Here is a 15,150-nt window from a genome sequence, read left to right on the forward strand (position 1 = left end):
AGGATTCCTACAAGTTCCAGGCCAACCTGGGCTACAAAGTGAGATACTGTCACAACCAACAACCAAAAGCCCTTATGGTTGGGCAAGGTAATGCACCCCTATAACCCTAGAACTTGGGCGACAAAATCTGGAGGATTGTGAATTTGAAGCAATCCTAGGCTACATGGTGACAGCCTATCTCAAAACACTAACAACAGCAACCAAAAAGGTTATTTAAATTTGCTTACCTATTGCTTTGTTTGCCGGCATTTGTATATGTTCCAAAATTTCCATAACAATAATTAATATTTGATGGCATTTTTGTTGATGTTGTCTCATGTATCCCAGGATGGCCTTAAATTCCTATGGGAGGATGACCTTGAACTTCTGATCCTCCTGTTGCTACGTCTTGAGTCCTAGGGTTAAAGGCATGTGCTTCCACATTCAGTTTTTAGTGGTGCTGTGGGTGAAACCTAGGACGTCACTTACGCTAGGCAGGTGTCCTTCCAAGTGAGCCATATCCCCAGCCCCTTTGTACTTTTGTTGTTACTGTTTTTGATTCAAGGCCTCACTCAGTTCTAGGCTAGCCTGGAACTCTGTAGCCCAAGCTGGCCTGGAACTCATGATGATCCTGCTACCTAAGCCTCCTGAGTGCTGAGACTAGATATGAGCCACTACATGCAGTTAATGGTCAGTGTTTAAAATGTTTTTTTTTTAAATTAATTAATTTGTTTATTTGACAGTGACAGACAGAGAAAGAGGCAGAGAGAGAGAGAGAGAGAATGGGCGCGCCAGGGCCTCCAGCCTCTGCAAACGAACTCCAGACGCGTGCACCCCCTTGTGCATCTGGCTAACGTGGGTCCTGGGGAACCGAGCCTCGAACCGGGTTCCTTAGGCTTCACAGGCAAGCGCTTAACCGCTAAGCCATCTCTCCAGCCCAAAGTGTTTTATTTTTATTTATTTATTTGAATGAGAGAAAGAGGAAGGGGGGGGAGAGTATGTGTGTCAGGGTATCCAGCCACTGCAAAGGAACTCCAGATACATGTGCCACCTTATGCAACTGGCTTACTTGGGTCCTGTAGAATCGAACTTGGGTCCTTTGGCTTTGCAGGCACGCGTCTTGACCATTAAGCCATCTCTCCAGACCCAATGGCCAGCTTGATATGCAAAGTGTAGTGTTGAAAACTGAGGCATGGGGCCAGGCTGCCCCAAGTTGGAAGCCATATAACTTTGGGTTAAGATGTCCCAGTTTTCACATCTGTACAACAGGGGTGAAAATCTGTCGCACGGAGTAGATTTCAATAAGATGGTTCACCTGGAGCAATTAGAGAACGGTGTCTGGCACCTCTTAATTCCTCTGGAGGCGGTAGTACCGCCCCAGGGTGCTCTCCCTCTCTTGCTCTTTCTCTCTTGGGTGAGTGAGGCCCAGGAACATCAGGAAAGCAAAGGGACAACAAAGGGACCTGAGCGAAGGAAGGGGTAGCAATGTGGCCCGCCCAGCATGCGAAGCTGAGGTGGGGGGGTCACAAATTCGAGGCAAGTCCAGCCTTGGCTACGTCGCGAGAAGTCCGTCTGAAAGGAAAAGAATCAGAAAACCTCGGTGAGTACGAGGTCCTGGCACAGCAGAGAAGTTGAGGCCTTGCGCCATTTCTCTTCCACCGAGGGAGCCGTGTGTCCAAGAAGGCTCCTCCTGCCTGCACTCCGAGGTTGTCTCCTCTTGTTTCTTTGATTCTGTTGTTCAATGTCCCAGTGTCTCAAACAACCACGAGTATGAGAAGGGTTGTGGGGAAGAGTGGCAAAAGAAGTTGGCTGTTGGGTTGGAGAGATGGCTTAGCGGTAAAGCGCTCGCCTGTGAAGCCTAAGGACCCCGATTCGAGGCTCAGTTCCCCAGGTCCCACGTTAGCCAGATGCACAAGGGGGCGCACGCATCTGGAGTTCGTTTGCAGAGGCTGGAAGCCCTGGCGCGCCCATTCTCTCTCTCCCTGTTATCTGTCTTTCTCTCTGTGTCTGTCACTCTCAAATAAATAAATAAATAAATAAAAGTTGGCTGTTATCAGACAGTCCTGGCTTCAAATCTTGCCTGTCATTAGCTAAATGTATGGCTTTGGCACATTAATTTAATATCCATGAGTTTTGATTAAAAACAATCGAATTCATTCTTACCTGGCCGGGGAGATACCATGATCATAAAGGTGGTTTTCCCAGGGCAAGGCTTATCCATTGCACTGTGGACGTGTTGACCCCTGAGACCTTCAAATGCAGGAAACTCAGCATGCTTAATTTGTGATAGTGGGGGACTGTGTTTGCACTCTCCCCATAAGGAAAAAAAAGAAAAAAGAAAGAAAAAAAAAAAGCAATATAATTAAGCTGGGCATGATGGCATATACTTAGAATCCCACTAATCAGGAGGCAGAAGCAGGAAGAATTTCATGTCCTAGGAGCCAGCATTGTGTATGTATTAGACTAGTTTTAGAGCTATCCAGGGCTACATAGAGACACGCTGTCTCAAAATTTATTAATAATAACCTGGCGTGGTGGCACATGACTTTAATCCCAGCACTTGGTAGAAGGATCACTCTGTCTCTTCTCTCTTTCTTTTGGTCAGATTTGCTAAGGGTTTATCAATCTTGTTTATCCTTTCAAAGAACCAACTCTTTGTTTCATTAATTCTTTGGATTGTTCTTTTTGTTTCTATTTCATTAATTTCTGCCCTAATCTTTATTATTTCTTCCCGTCTACTGATTTTTGGTTTGCCTTGTTCTTCTTTTTCCAAGGCTTTAAGGGGAAGCATTAGGTCGTTTACTTGCGACCTTTCTAATTTCTTAATATAGGCACTCAAGGCTATAAATTTACCTCTTAGAACTGGTTTTGTCTTCAAATACTCCTTTAACCTGCTTTTGTCATGGAATGTCTTTATTTGAAGGATCACTCTGAGTGTAAGGTTAGCCTTTGTTGTGTCCCAGAGATTTTGGTATGTTGTGTTCTCATTATCATTTGACTCTATAAATTTTTTGATTTCCTTTTTGATTTCTTCATTGACCCAGTCATCATTTAGTAGTGTATTGTTTAGTTTCCATGATTTTGTGTATGCTCTATAGCCTTTCTTGCTACTGATTTGTAGTTTAATTCCATTGTGGTCAGATAGAATGCAAGGAATTATTTCAATTTTCCTGAATTTGTTAAGATTTGCTTTGTGTCCTAATATATGGTCTATTTTAGAGAATGTTCCATGTGCTGCTGAAAAGAATGTATATTCTGCAGCCTTTGGATGAAATGTCCTGTATATATCTGTTAAGTCCATTCCTTCTATGACCTCATTTAGTCCAGATGCCTCTCTGTTTATTCTTTCCCGGGATGACCTGTCAATTGATGAGAGTGGGGTGTTAAAGTCACCCACCACCACTGTGTTTGGTGTTATCTGTGACCTTAGTTCTAATAGTGTTTGTTTGATGAATTTGGGAGCCCCCATGTTAGGTGCATATATGTTTAGGATTGTAATGTCCTCCTGTTAGAGTGTGCTCTTAATCAATATAAAGTGACCTTCCTTATCTTTCTTGACTAACGTCGGACGAAAGTCTACCCTGTCTGATATTAGGATAGCAACCCCTGCTTGTTTTCTAGGCCCATTTGCTTGAAACACCATCTTCCAACCTTTCACCCTAAGATAATGTCTATCCTTTGTAGAAAGGTGAGTTTCTTGGAGACAACAAATTGTAGGATCCTGCTTTTTTTTTAACCCAGTCTGCAAATCTATGTCTTTTCGTTGGGGCATTGAGGCCGTTGATATTAAGAGATATTATTGAAAGGTATGTATTTTTGTTTGCCATTTTTGTGTGTGTGTGTGTGTTTCTGGTTCTACCTGCGCTCTCTTTTGTTAACTAGTATTTGAGTATTGCTTGTTTTTTCTAGGTTCCTTATATGTGTGCTTTTCCTTTTCTTCAGCATGGAGGATTCTATCAAGTATTTTCTGTAGAGCTGGTTTTGTCTTCAAATACTCCTTTAACCTGCTTTTGTCATGGAATGTCTTTATTTGAAGGATCACTCTGCGTGTAAGGTTAGCGGCAACTACATAGTGAATTCCAGGTCAGCCTCAAAAAACCAATAAAATAAAATAAATGATAAAAACACAAAACAAGTAAGTACAAAACAACTGAGCCAGGCTGGTGGCTCATATATTGAATTCCAGCTCCTTTGGAAACTAAGACAGATGAATAGGATGTTCAAAGCCTCTCTGGACTACTGAGTAAGTTCAAGGCCAACCTGGGCAGCTTAGTAAATGCCTGTCTCCAAATAAAAAGTGAAAAGAGGGCTGGAGATACAGTTCAGTGGTTACAGTACTTGTCTGCAAAGCCTAACAACCCGGTTTCAATTCCCCACTACCCACATAAGACAGATGCACAAAGTGGCACATGTGTCTGGAGTTTGTTGGCAGAGGCTAGAGGCTGTGGTGTGCCCAATCTTGATTTCTGCTTACAAATAAATAAATAAATATTTAATTTATTTTTTTAAGTAAAAAGAGCTGGGCGAGGTGGTGCAAGCCTTTAATTCCAGCACTATGGAGCCAGAGAGAGGAGGATCACTGTGAGTTTAAGGCCACCCTGAGACTACATAGTGAATTCTAGGTCAGTCTCCCTACCTCAAAAAAACAAAAAGTGAATAAATAAATAAATAAAAAGAGTGCTGAATATGAATCTCAGTGGTAGAGTGCTTATCTAGTATTCGGTTGTTTGTTTTTTTTTTTTGTTTTTTTTTTTTTGAGGTAGGGTCTCACTCTAGCCCAGGCTGACCTGGAATTCACTATGGAATCTCAGGGTGGCCTCAAACTCACAGCGAGCCTCCTACCTCTGCCCCCCAAGTGCTGGGATTAAAGGCATGCGCCACCATGCCCGGCTTTGTTTTGTTTTGTTTTGTTTTGATGTAGGGTCTCACTGTAGCCCAGGCTGACCTGGAATTCACTATGGAGTCTCAGGGTGGCCTCAAACTCACAGTGATCCTCCTACCTCTGCCTCCTGAGTGCTGGGATTAAAGGTGTGCGCCACCATGCCAGGCTCTGTAATGCCCTAATTTCAATCCTAATACCAAGAAACAAACAAGAAAACCTAAGTGAACTTTTGGGGGGATGTAGTATATGAATGTGTGTGAACATGAGCATGCACACACCATGGCTCGTTTGTCGAGACTAGAGGACAACTTTGAGTGTCAAGTCCTCACCTTCCACCTTGCTGGAGACAGGGTCTGTCATTGTCACTGCAGCTCTCACCAGAATAACTGGCTCCCCAGGAGTCCAAAGTACTTTCCTATCCCTCCCTTCTCACCCTAGGTACAGCGGACTACAGATACCTGCCACTGAATCCGTCATATGTTTATGTGTGTCCTGGGGAGCTGAACTCAGGTACTCAGGCATATGTGGTAAGCATTTTATTCACCGAGCCATCTCTCAAACCCCCTTACTCTTCTTCTTTTTTTAAAAAATATTTATTTATTTAAGAGAGGAAGATAGAGTGAGGCAGATGAGAGAAAGAATGGGTACACCAAGGCATCCAGCCACTTCAAACAAACTCCAGATGCATGTACCACCTTGTGTATATGGCTTATGTGGGGAATTGAATCTGGGTCCTAAGACTTTGAAGGCAAGTGCCTTAACCATTAAGCCATTTCTCCATTCCTCTCTTCTTATTATGGGTGAAAAGGATAAGAAGTTCCCCCAGCTTCTCTAGGAAGTTCTTCCAACAATCTATTCTCCCCAAATCAGGACCTGTGGAGTAGAAAGGGCCATGATTCCTATCTGCACATTGGATCCACAGCAGGAAGGCATGAAGAAAGGTATTTCCCTATAATACACACACACACACACACACACACACACACACCGACTATGTGTGTGTGAGAGAGAGAGACAGAGAGAAGGAAGAGGTGCAGAAGGAGGAAGAAGAGGAGGAAGAGGGAAAGGAGGAGGAGGAATCATAAAGTCACTCCTGGGGTAAAAACACCCTGCCCCACCCCACACACTGACCTGGGGCCTATGGTAGAAGCCCTCCACAGGGCTTCATTCAGGGTCTTGGAGGAGTTTTGGGGCCACTCAGCATTATCCTAATTCAAGGTGAAGGCTAAGATGGCCTTCTTCTGCAAACCCCACCGGGACAACTGTGGCTTCAAGGGCAGGGAAAAGAGGGAGGGCTCTCTCCCTCTTTCTCTCTCTCTTTCTCCCTCTCTCTCTAAATAGATAAATTAATTAATTAAATATTTTTTAAAACTTTGAGCCGGGCATGGTGGTGCACGCCTTTAATCCCAGCACTTGGGAGGCAGAGGTAGGAGGATTGCCCGTGAGTTCGAGGCCACCCTGAGACTCCATGGTGAATTCCAGGTCAGCCTGGACCAGAGTGAGACTCTACCTCAAAAAAAAAAAAAAAAAAAAACTTTAAAAGGAGCCAGGTGTGGTGGCGCATACCTTTAATCCCAGCACTTGGGAGGCAGAGGCAGGAGGATCACCATGAGTTTGAGGCCACCCTGAGATTACATAGTGAATTCCAGGTTAGCCTGAACCAGAGTGAGACCCTACCTCAAAAAAACCAAAATAAATAAATAAAAGGGCTGGAGGGATGACTTAGTAGTTAAGGCACTTGCCTGAGAATCCTAAAGACCCAGGTTCAATTCTCCAGTACCCACGTAAGCCAGACGCTCAAGATGGCACATGTGTCTGGAGTTCATTTGCAGTGGCTAGAGGCCCTGGTGCAGCCATTCCCTCTCTCTCCTCTCTCTCTCCCTCTCTCTCAAATGAGTGAATAAATATTTTTTATTTTAAAGAGGGAGGAGGGATGTCACCCACCCATTTCATTTCTTTGCCTTTGGCTTGTTTCCGATCTCTGACTTGGCTTTTTGCGAGTTGGGGGCGACTTCTCTAAAACTTGTGTACCTTCTTGTGTGCACACTGGGATGGTGCCTGGTGACAAGAACCCAGTGAGCCTGTGGCTAAGCCGACATTTCCTAGGCCATAGCATGTGAAGCAAATCAAGTGTCCTTGCTCCTCTGCTGTTTTCATTCTGTTACCAGATCCAGAGAAGAAGGAACCCTTCGCCCGCTTGCCACTGCTCATCACCCCACCCCACTCCCCTCCCACCTTGCACGCCCACACATCTCCGCTCTGCAAAAAAAAAAAAAAAAAAAAAAAACGAGAGTGTCAACAGTGCAGCTTCTCTGCCAACCAGCAAATGCTTCCATGCCCCAAGGCAGCCGGTGGATGCCAGCGTAAACACGGAGCTGTGAGCTGTGCCGTCTGCCATGGCTCTGTTCCTCCACCTTCTGCTCTTCTGCCTTTCAGAGTTACAGTAAGTCACCCACTCCCGCCTCACCCCTCGGCCGGCTTGAGCCAGCATGGGTCCGGCAGGACAATGGGGAACTGGACAGAACTGGGACAGAGAGCTCGTCTTTCCCTGGAACAAATCTCTGCATTTCTAAAGACATGGCCTCAGCTTCAGTTTCGGGATCTCCCGTAGAGAGGAAGAGGGCAGCTGGTCGTGTACTTCCAAAGCCCCCAAAAGAGAAGTATAAGAGACAGACCTCAGCCACTATTGCTGAGGGGGTCTATCTGCCTCTAACCAAAAGGCCTGACTCGGAAGCGGTGAGGGTCAATAGGTTTCTTCTCTCGGGCTCAGAACTGAGAATTGGTTCCCCATTACCCACTTGCACTCATTCAAAGAGTTGTGTACTTCTGGGGCTGGAGAAGATGGCTTAGTAGTTAAGGAATATGCCTGCAAAGCCAAAGGACCCCGGTTTGATTCCCCAGGACCCACATAAACCAGATGCACAAGGAGGCACATGCATCTAGAGTTCATTTGCAGTGGCTGGAGGCCCTGGCATGCTCTTTCTCTCTCTCTCTCTCTCTCTCTCTCTCTCTCTCTCTCTCTCTCAAATAAATAAATAAATAAAGTATATTTTTAAAAAAGTTGTGGGGCTGGAGAGATGGCTTAGCGGTTAAGCACTTGTCTGTGAAGCCTAAGGACCCCGGTTTGAGGCTCTATTCCCCTGGACCCACGTTAGCCAGATGTACAAGGGGGCGCACGCGTCTGGAGTTCATTTACAGTGGCTGGAGGCCCTGGAACACCCTTCTCTTACTGCCTCTTTCTCTGTCTGACACTCTCAAATAAATAAATAAAAATTTTTAAAAGAGTTGTGTACTTCCAGAGCCACCCATGCCCATGGATTTAGGGCTTGGCTCCTAGGCCACCCAAAGAGCCTATATATCCCTGTCCTCTTCCAGCCTGAACTTCCTATTACCAGGGCCTCGTAGGACACAGTCAGGTAGCCTTGACCATGATCCTGACTGAAAGGTGCTGGGCTCCTCCTCCGCACCCCCACCTAATCCCCCCCCACCCCCTCCCCGCCTGTGGTGAAGCAAGTCACCTTTCCCCTTATGGGGAGCAGCTCTTTCAATTCGCAGTCTATTGATGGCAGCAAGCAAAGCAGGTCTCCTACGTTTGGTGCTGATTTACATTCCCTAGGGAACAGTGTGAAGAAATCGACCCCTGATAAAAAAGAACTAAGAGTTTATGCATGAAAAAGCTTTTGAAAGGAAGTCCCCAGGTGGAAAGAGATTAGCAGCCCGAGCTGACTGCAACAGAATCAGAACCCACCAGTGTTGCGTCTCCCTTGGGGACTGCCACTGAGGTGGAAGGAGAACTGGACACAGGGGCATCTCATCCCAGATGGTCACTCAGTGCCTAATTTGTCCCTTCTTTATGAACCTTGCCCCCCACCCCCCGCCACATCAGAGGGGTCTGGTGCCGCTCCGCCTCTCCTGGCCTGTGCCAACGCCTTCCGTTTCCACTAAGACCATGGAGGTGAGCTGCCGAGTGGGGAGATAGGCCGGTGGGTCACAGCACTTGCTCTACAGTTGTGAGGACCTGAGTTCGGACCTCCAGAGCACACATAAAAGCCAGATGCAGTAGCACACATCTGTAATTTCAGCAGGCCTGTGGCAAGATGAGAGGCAGGGAAGCCCCCAGGCCAGCCAGCGTGCCCTACACGGTGGCAAACAAGAGAGCCCTACCTTGAGCCAGGCGTAGTGGCGCACGCCTTTAGACCCAGCATTCGGGAGGCAGAGGTAGGAGGATTGCCGTGAGTTCGAGGCCACCCTGAGACTCTATAGTGAATTCCAGGTCAGCCTGGGCTAGAGTGAGACCCTACCTCAAAAAAAAACAAAAAGAGAGAGTGTCCTCTGTCTGCCCCATGGCGTGTCCATCCCCTCATCTACATGTATATACACATGCATATACATGCACCACACACACACCTATACATACATACACATACACAAAGATATTTTTAAAGGGAAGCTGGAGAGATGGCTCCATGGCTAAGAGCACTTCCTACACAAGCATGAGGGTTGGAAAGGGCCCGAGACAGCTGAGTTCAGTTCCTAGAACAACATACAGAGCCGGCCATGACTTCCTTATTCCTCTTGGGGTCAGGGAACAGAGACCAGAGTAGGGACTCAAGAAAATGGCAAGCTCCATGTGAGTGAAGAGGCTCTGTTTTAAGGGAACAAGTGGATAAGCAGTAGAGAGGATACCCAATGTTCTCCTCTGACCTCTGCACACACATGTGCAGACACCACATGCACAACTGCGCACACACACATTCATGCACAACTGCACACACACATTCACACACAAAAAGTAAATAAAAGTAATCTTGCAGGGGAATTTGGGGCTTTAAAACCTTTCCTAGGAATTCAAGTGAGACTAAATTGAAAGAGACCATGTAAGGATCTAAGAGCTTTAGGGGTAAGTGACATTATGCATCATCAAAAAGGGGACATTGACTTTGCTCCCCTCCTGATATCCTCTGACAAGAAGTGCCAGCTTGGGGCTGGAGAAATGGCTTAGCGGTTAAGCGCTTGCCTGTGAAGCCTAAGGACCCCGGTTCGAGGCTCGGTTCCCCAGGTCCCACGTTAGCCAGATGCACAAGGGGGCGCACGCATCTGGAGTTCGTTTGCAGTGGCTGGAGGCCCTGGTGCGCCCATTCTCTCTCTCTCCCTCTGTCTTTCTCTCTGTGTCTGTCGCTCTCAAATAAATAAATAAAAATTTTTTTAAATTAAAAAAAAAAAAGAAGTGTCAGCTTGGACTGGAGAGATGGCTTAGCAATTAAGGTGTTTGCATGCAAAGCCAAAGGACCTAGGTTCAATTCCCCAGCACCCACTTAAGCCAGATGCACAAGAGGCACATGCGTCTGGAGTTTGTTTGCAGTGGCTGGAGACCCTGGTGTGCCCATTCTCTCTCTGTCTCTCTTCTCTCTCTCTCTGCTTGCAAATAAATAAAGGAAAATTTAAAATGTCAGTTTTCTAGAAGTCAGAAGCCCTAACAGTACTTCTTATATATTTTCAACTTGTATCCTTTTTTTTGGAAATATATGTTTTCATTTATTTGCACGCAGAGAGAGGTGGGGGACGGGTATACCAGGGCCTCTCGCTATTGCAACCAAACTCCAGATGCATGTACCACTTTTGCATCTGGCTTTACATGAGTGCAGGGGAATTGAACGTGGGCCTTCAGACTTTGCAAGTAAATGTCTTCAACTGCTGAGTCATCTCTCCACTCACCCATTTTAAACTCTTGTTGATAACTTCATACATATAGATGATATACTAAGATCATAATCCCCTCCTGTCACTCTCCCTTCTTCCCCTCCCAAATCCCCCTCCACTGAACCCCTTCTTTTTTTCCACTAGTCTCTCTCCTATTTTAATGTTATCTTTTTCTTCCTATTATGCAGGTCTTGTGTAGATAGCATCAGCCACTGTGAGGTCAGAAATATCAAGGTCGCCTGGGCCAGAGTGAGACCCTACCTCGAAAAACCAGTAAGTAAATAAAATAAATAAATATCAAGGTCACTTTGTGTCTGAAAGACAGTATTGTAAGCACTCCTCCCTTTCTTTTGGCTCTTACCTTCTTTCCACCACCCACTTCTGCAATAGCCCCTGAGCCTTGGGGGGTGTGATAGAGATGTCTCCCATAGTGCTGAACACTTGACTGTCACTTCTTCTCAGCACTATGGTAAGTTTTGAGTCTTCCCAGGGGGTCAGCCTCATCTGAAAAGAGAAGCTTCTCTAAACAAAAATGAGAGTAGCATTAATATATGGGCATAAACATAAGTGTTTACAAGGCAGTTTGGTGGGCATAATATATGCATTTAGCCAGACAACAGTACTACTTTTCCCTCTAGGGCTTACAACCTTCCCAGTTAGACTTCTGATTAGGTTTTCAGTTCCAGACATGAACTTCCTCCTGTGAAGTGGGCCTCAAGCCAAATAAGAGAGGGGTTAGTTTCCTCCATAACAGACATGCCACCATTGCACCAGTTGGTACATTGGTCTGGCTGGCCAGTGGTAAGGCTCTCAGGGTCTACTGCTGGTTAACACCAATGATGACTTTTCTCCCCCAAAGGCTGCACGCTGCATAGTTCTTTGCAGCATACTGACAGCTAGTCAAATGGAGGAGGCTTCTGCCTCAGCTACAGCAGGTCTGTGACCGGCAGCCCGAATATGGGCTGTCTTCAGCAATAGGTTCTTACCGTCTAATTCTGGTGGGCAACCAGGAACCTTAGCAATTGCTTGCAATGTTTTGGGAGCATCAGAGGCCTCCCTGGCCAACAACTTGCTGGAAGGCATACCACTCCTAGCACTGGAATTTTTCTAACAACTGTGACTACTGGGCCCACCATTATCCACCTTCACATGATGTTTCTGCTCAAACTCTCTTTTTTTCCACATGCATATTAGCTAGCCAAGAAGTAGGCTTCCATATGGCTTATTCATAGCATCTTAAATTTTTTTTTTTTTCAAAGTAGGGTCTCACTCTAGCCCAGGCTGACCTGGAATTCACTATGGAGTCTCAGGGTGGCCTTGAACTCATGGTGATCCTCCTACCTCTGCCTCCTGAGTGCTGGGATTAAAGGCGTGCGCCACCACGCCCGGCTGCATCTTAAATTTTTATTAGCCCTCCTCCCAGCCTGTCCTCTCCTCCATTCCTTCCCCTGACCCCACTTAGACCACTCCGCCCCCAGCATTCTACCCTTATGCTTACATATCTACTGGACCCTCCTCTTAGGCCCTCCTCTCTTCTCCCTCCCTCATGGGCCCTTTCTAGCCCCCTGGCCTCTATTGCTGACTTTTAGTCCAACTCTCATACAAATCTAAACATTTGAATCTAGGATCCACATAAAAGAGAGAACATGTGTCGTTTGACTTTCTGGGCCTCATTCAGTATAATCTTTTCCAGATCCATCCATTTCCCTGAAAATTTCATAATTTCATTGCTGAAAAGAAATTCTTTTAAATTTTTACTTGTTTATCTTATTAGGGAGAGAGAGAGAGATTGAGAGAGGGAACGGGCATACCAGGGTCTAGCGACTGCAAACAAACTCCAGATGCATGCCCTACCATGTGTATCTGGCTTATGTGGGTTCTGGGGAACATTAGTCCACCGTTCCCCCTTACAGATTTCCTATGGCGCTGACTATCCTTACATGTTCGCCAGAGCCCTTGAAGGAGCTTGACTACTAAAGCCCAGGAAGGTTAGGCCACGCTGCCTGTGTGGCGGCCCGGCCAGTGGATGACGACGTGAGAGCAGCACCTAAGGTTCCCTGGAGCGTAGGCCAGGGCCCTGGACACAACACTGACCCACGGTCTCTCTTCGAGCTTTCCCTCCAGACAGCAGCACATCACTATCAACACTAGTACTTAGAATTTATATGCGGCTTTTGCTTCACTGGCTTTTTGTAATGTCCTTTCAATTAGTAATTCGGTAAGCGGCCAGGCACGGAGCAAAGCCAGTGTGGGGAGGAGCGAAGCAGTAGGGAGGCCAAAGCCAAGAAGGAGGCCATAGTCTGCAGTGAGAGGGAGGCCAGGAGGGAGCAAAGGGATAGGAAAGGCAAAGGCTTGAGATGGGGACTTCCTACCTTCAGGGGGTTTATACGTCCATGGGGTAAGGGCAGGTAAAACAAGGACATAGTTAATACCTAACAAGTTAACCTCCAGTATCAGAACCGAGACAGACCTCCAGCCAAGACAGGTCTCTAGCCAGCTTAAAGGGAGAGCCACCCAAGCCCTTTGCTGATGATGGGACCAGCTCTTGGCTCCTCCTTTACATGCTAGGGGCTAAGAAGAACTGCTCCAGATACCCCGTATCCATTGAAACCCACCATTCAGCGTGCTGTGGCATCCTTGAGCAGGGGAAGGGAGGAATCACTACAGCCCCTGGTTCCCAGCGTCCTCTTGCCACAGCCCAGCTTCAGTCTGCTCCAGGGTTTCCTTCGCAGGCCCCTGCTTAGATGACAACTGTGCTCTCCTGACCTGGGTACCCGGCTGAGACTCAGGACCTTGCTGTGGGAAGGGAGAGGGGAACAATAGCTCCCTCCATTCACAGTATTCAAGGAATATATATTCCCATGCAAAATTAAAATAAGACGGGCGTGTGGTGCACGCCTTTAATCCCAGCACTCAGGAGGCAGAGGTAGGAGGATCGCCATGAGTTCAAGGCCACCCTGAGAGTACAGAGTGAATTCCAGGTCAGCCTGAGCTAGAGTGAGACCCTACCTCAAAAAAAAAAACAAAACAAAACAAAACAAAACAGCAACAACAACAACAAAAAACCCCAAAAGTAAAATAAACAAAATGAAGGAAAACTAGAGTGCAGGAGGAGAAAGCATATTGGGGAAGACAGCCAGGGGCCCTGTGGTCAGCTTTTAGGCCTCTCCCCGGGAGAACTGAGGCTCACCCGATCTGGGCCTGTTGGGTGCTAATGTGTCTCATATGTCCTTATATGACCTGTCATAGATGGATACTGTTCCCCTTTTTGCCCAGGAGAGCCTAGAGGATTTGACAGGTCAAGTGACTTGCTCTAGATCACACAATTAGAGGGATGTCACCATCAGAACTTAGACCATGGGCTTTGAAGCCCATGCACTTCCCAGCACAACGCTAATATCTCCAGATCCAGAGATCTGACCCCTGTGGGCCCAGTGTTCCCATCCGTGCTAGAGGAGGGGAGTGCCTAATAGAGTTGTGCAGAAAATTAAATGAGATTACCTTGGTTAAAAATAATAATAAGGGGATGGAGAGGTGGCTTAGCAGTTAAGGCGCTTGCCTGCAAAGCCAAAAGACCCAGGTTCTATTCCCCATGACCCACATAAGCCAGATGCGTAATGGGGTACATGCGTCTCGAGTTCGTTTGCAGTGGCTGGAGGCCATGGCGTGCCCATTCTCCCTCTCTCTCTCTCTCTCTCTCTGCTTCTTTCTCTCTTTCAAATAAATAAATAAACAAACCAATTCTTGGGCCAAATGAAATAAAAGTCTTAAAATAATAAGGGCCAGGTGTGGTGGCACACGCCTTTAATCCCAGCACTTGGGAGGCAGAGGTAGGAGGATCGCTGTGAGTTTAAGGCCACCTTGAGAATACATAGTGAATTCCAGGTCATCCTGGGATAGAGAGAGACCCTACCTTGAAAAACCAAAAAGAAAACAGAAACAAATAATAATAAGAGCCAAGTGTGGTGGTGTACACCCTTAACCCCAGCACTTGGGAAGCAAAGGCAGGAGGGTCTTGAGAGTTTGAGCCATCATGAGACTACTTAGTGAATTCCAGGACAGCCTGAGCTAGAGTGAGACCCTACCTTGAAAAACCAAAATATTACTACTATTACTACTACTAATAATAAACCTGGCATAATCCCAGCACTCGGGAGGTAGAGGTAGGAGGATCGCTGTGAGTTCGAGGCCACCCTGAGACTACATAGTGAATCCTAGGTCGGCCTGGGCTAGAGCGAGACCCTACCTCGGAAAAACCAAACAAAATAATAATTATTAATAACAACAATAACCTGGTGTGGCGTCTGGCATTTAGTAGACACTCAATAAATGCTTTCTGTTTATGTTTCTCGTTTTTTTAGGGCAGATCAATACAAAAACTCAGAGTCTAGGAGATCCAAAATGCTCCAAGGAGCCCGGGAGGGGGGGGCAGCTCGTGGCTTCTGGGGTGCAGCGGAGGAGGGTCGGGGAGGAGGGCTCAGCTCCAGGAACCAGAGAAGCGGGTTCCAGCTGCGCACCCCTCGCTCGGTCGCCTCCCCCCGCACCCCCCCTCCCCGCCCCGGGCTCCCCGACTTCCCGCCCCGCCCCGC

At 46.8% G+C, this 15,150-nt stretch overlaps 1 non-coding gene across 1 annotated transcript; it reads left to right on the forward strand.

The window, feature by feature from the left end:
* The first annotated feature begins 2,134 nt into the window (after nucleotides 1-2,134).
* LOC123462680 lies at nucleotides 2,135-2,297 on the forward strand. The gene has a single exon (XR_006638461.1). It is a non-coding gene; the product is annotated as a U1 spliceosomal RNA (small nuclear RNA).
* The last annotated feature ends 12,853 nt before the right edge of the window (nucleotides 2,298-15,150 follow it).

The sequence above is a fragment of the Jaculus jaculus genome, chromosome 7, assembly GCF_020740685.1.
Source record: "Jaculus jaculus isolate mJacJac1 chromosome 7, mJacJac1.mat.Y.cur, whole genome shotgun sequence".
In the NCBI taxonomy this organism is placed as follows: domain Eukaryota; kingdom Metazoa; phylum Chordata; class Mammalia; order Rodentia; family Dipodidae; genus Jaculus; species Jaculus jaculus.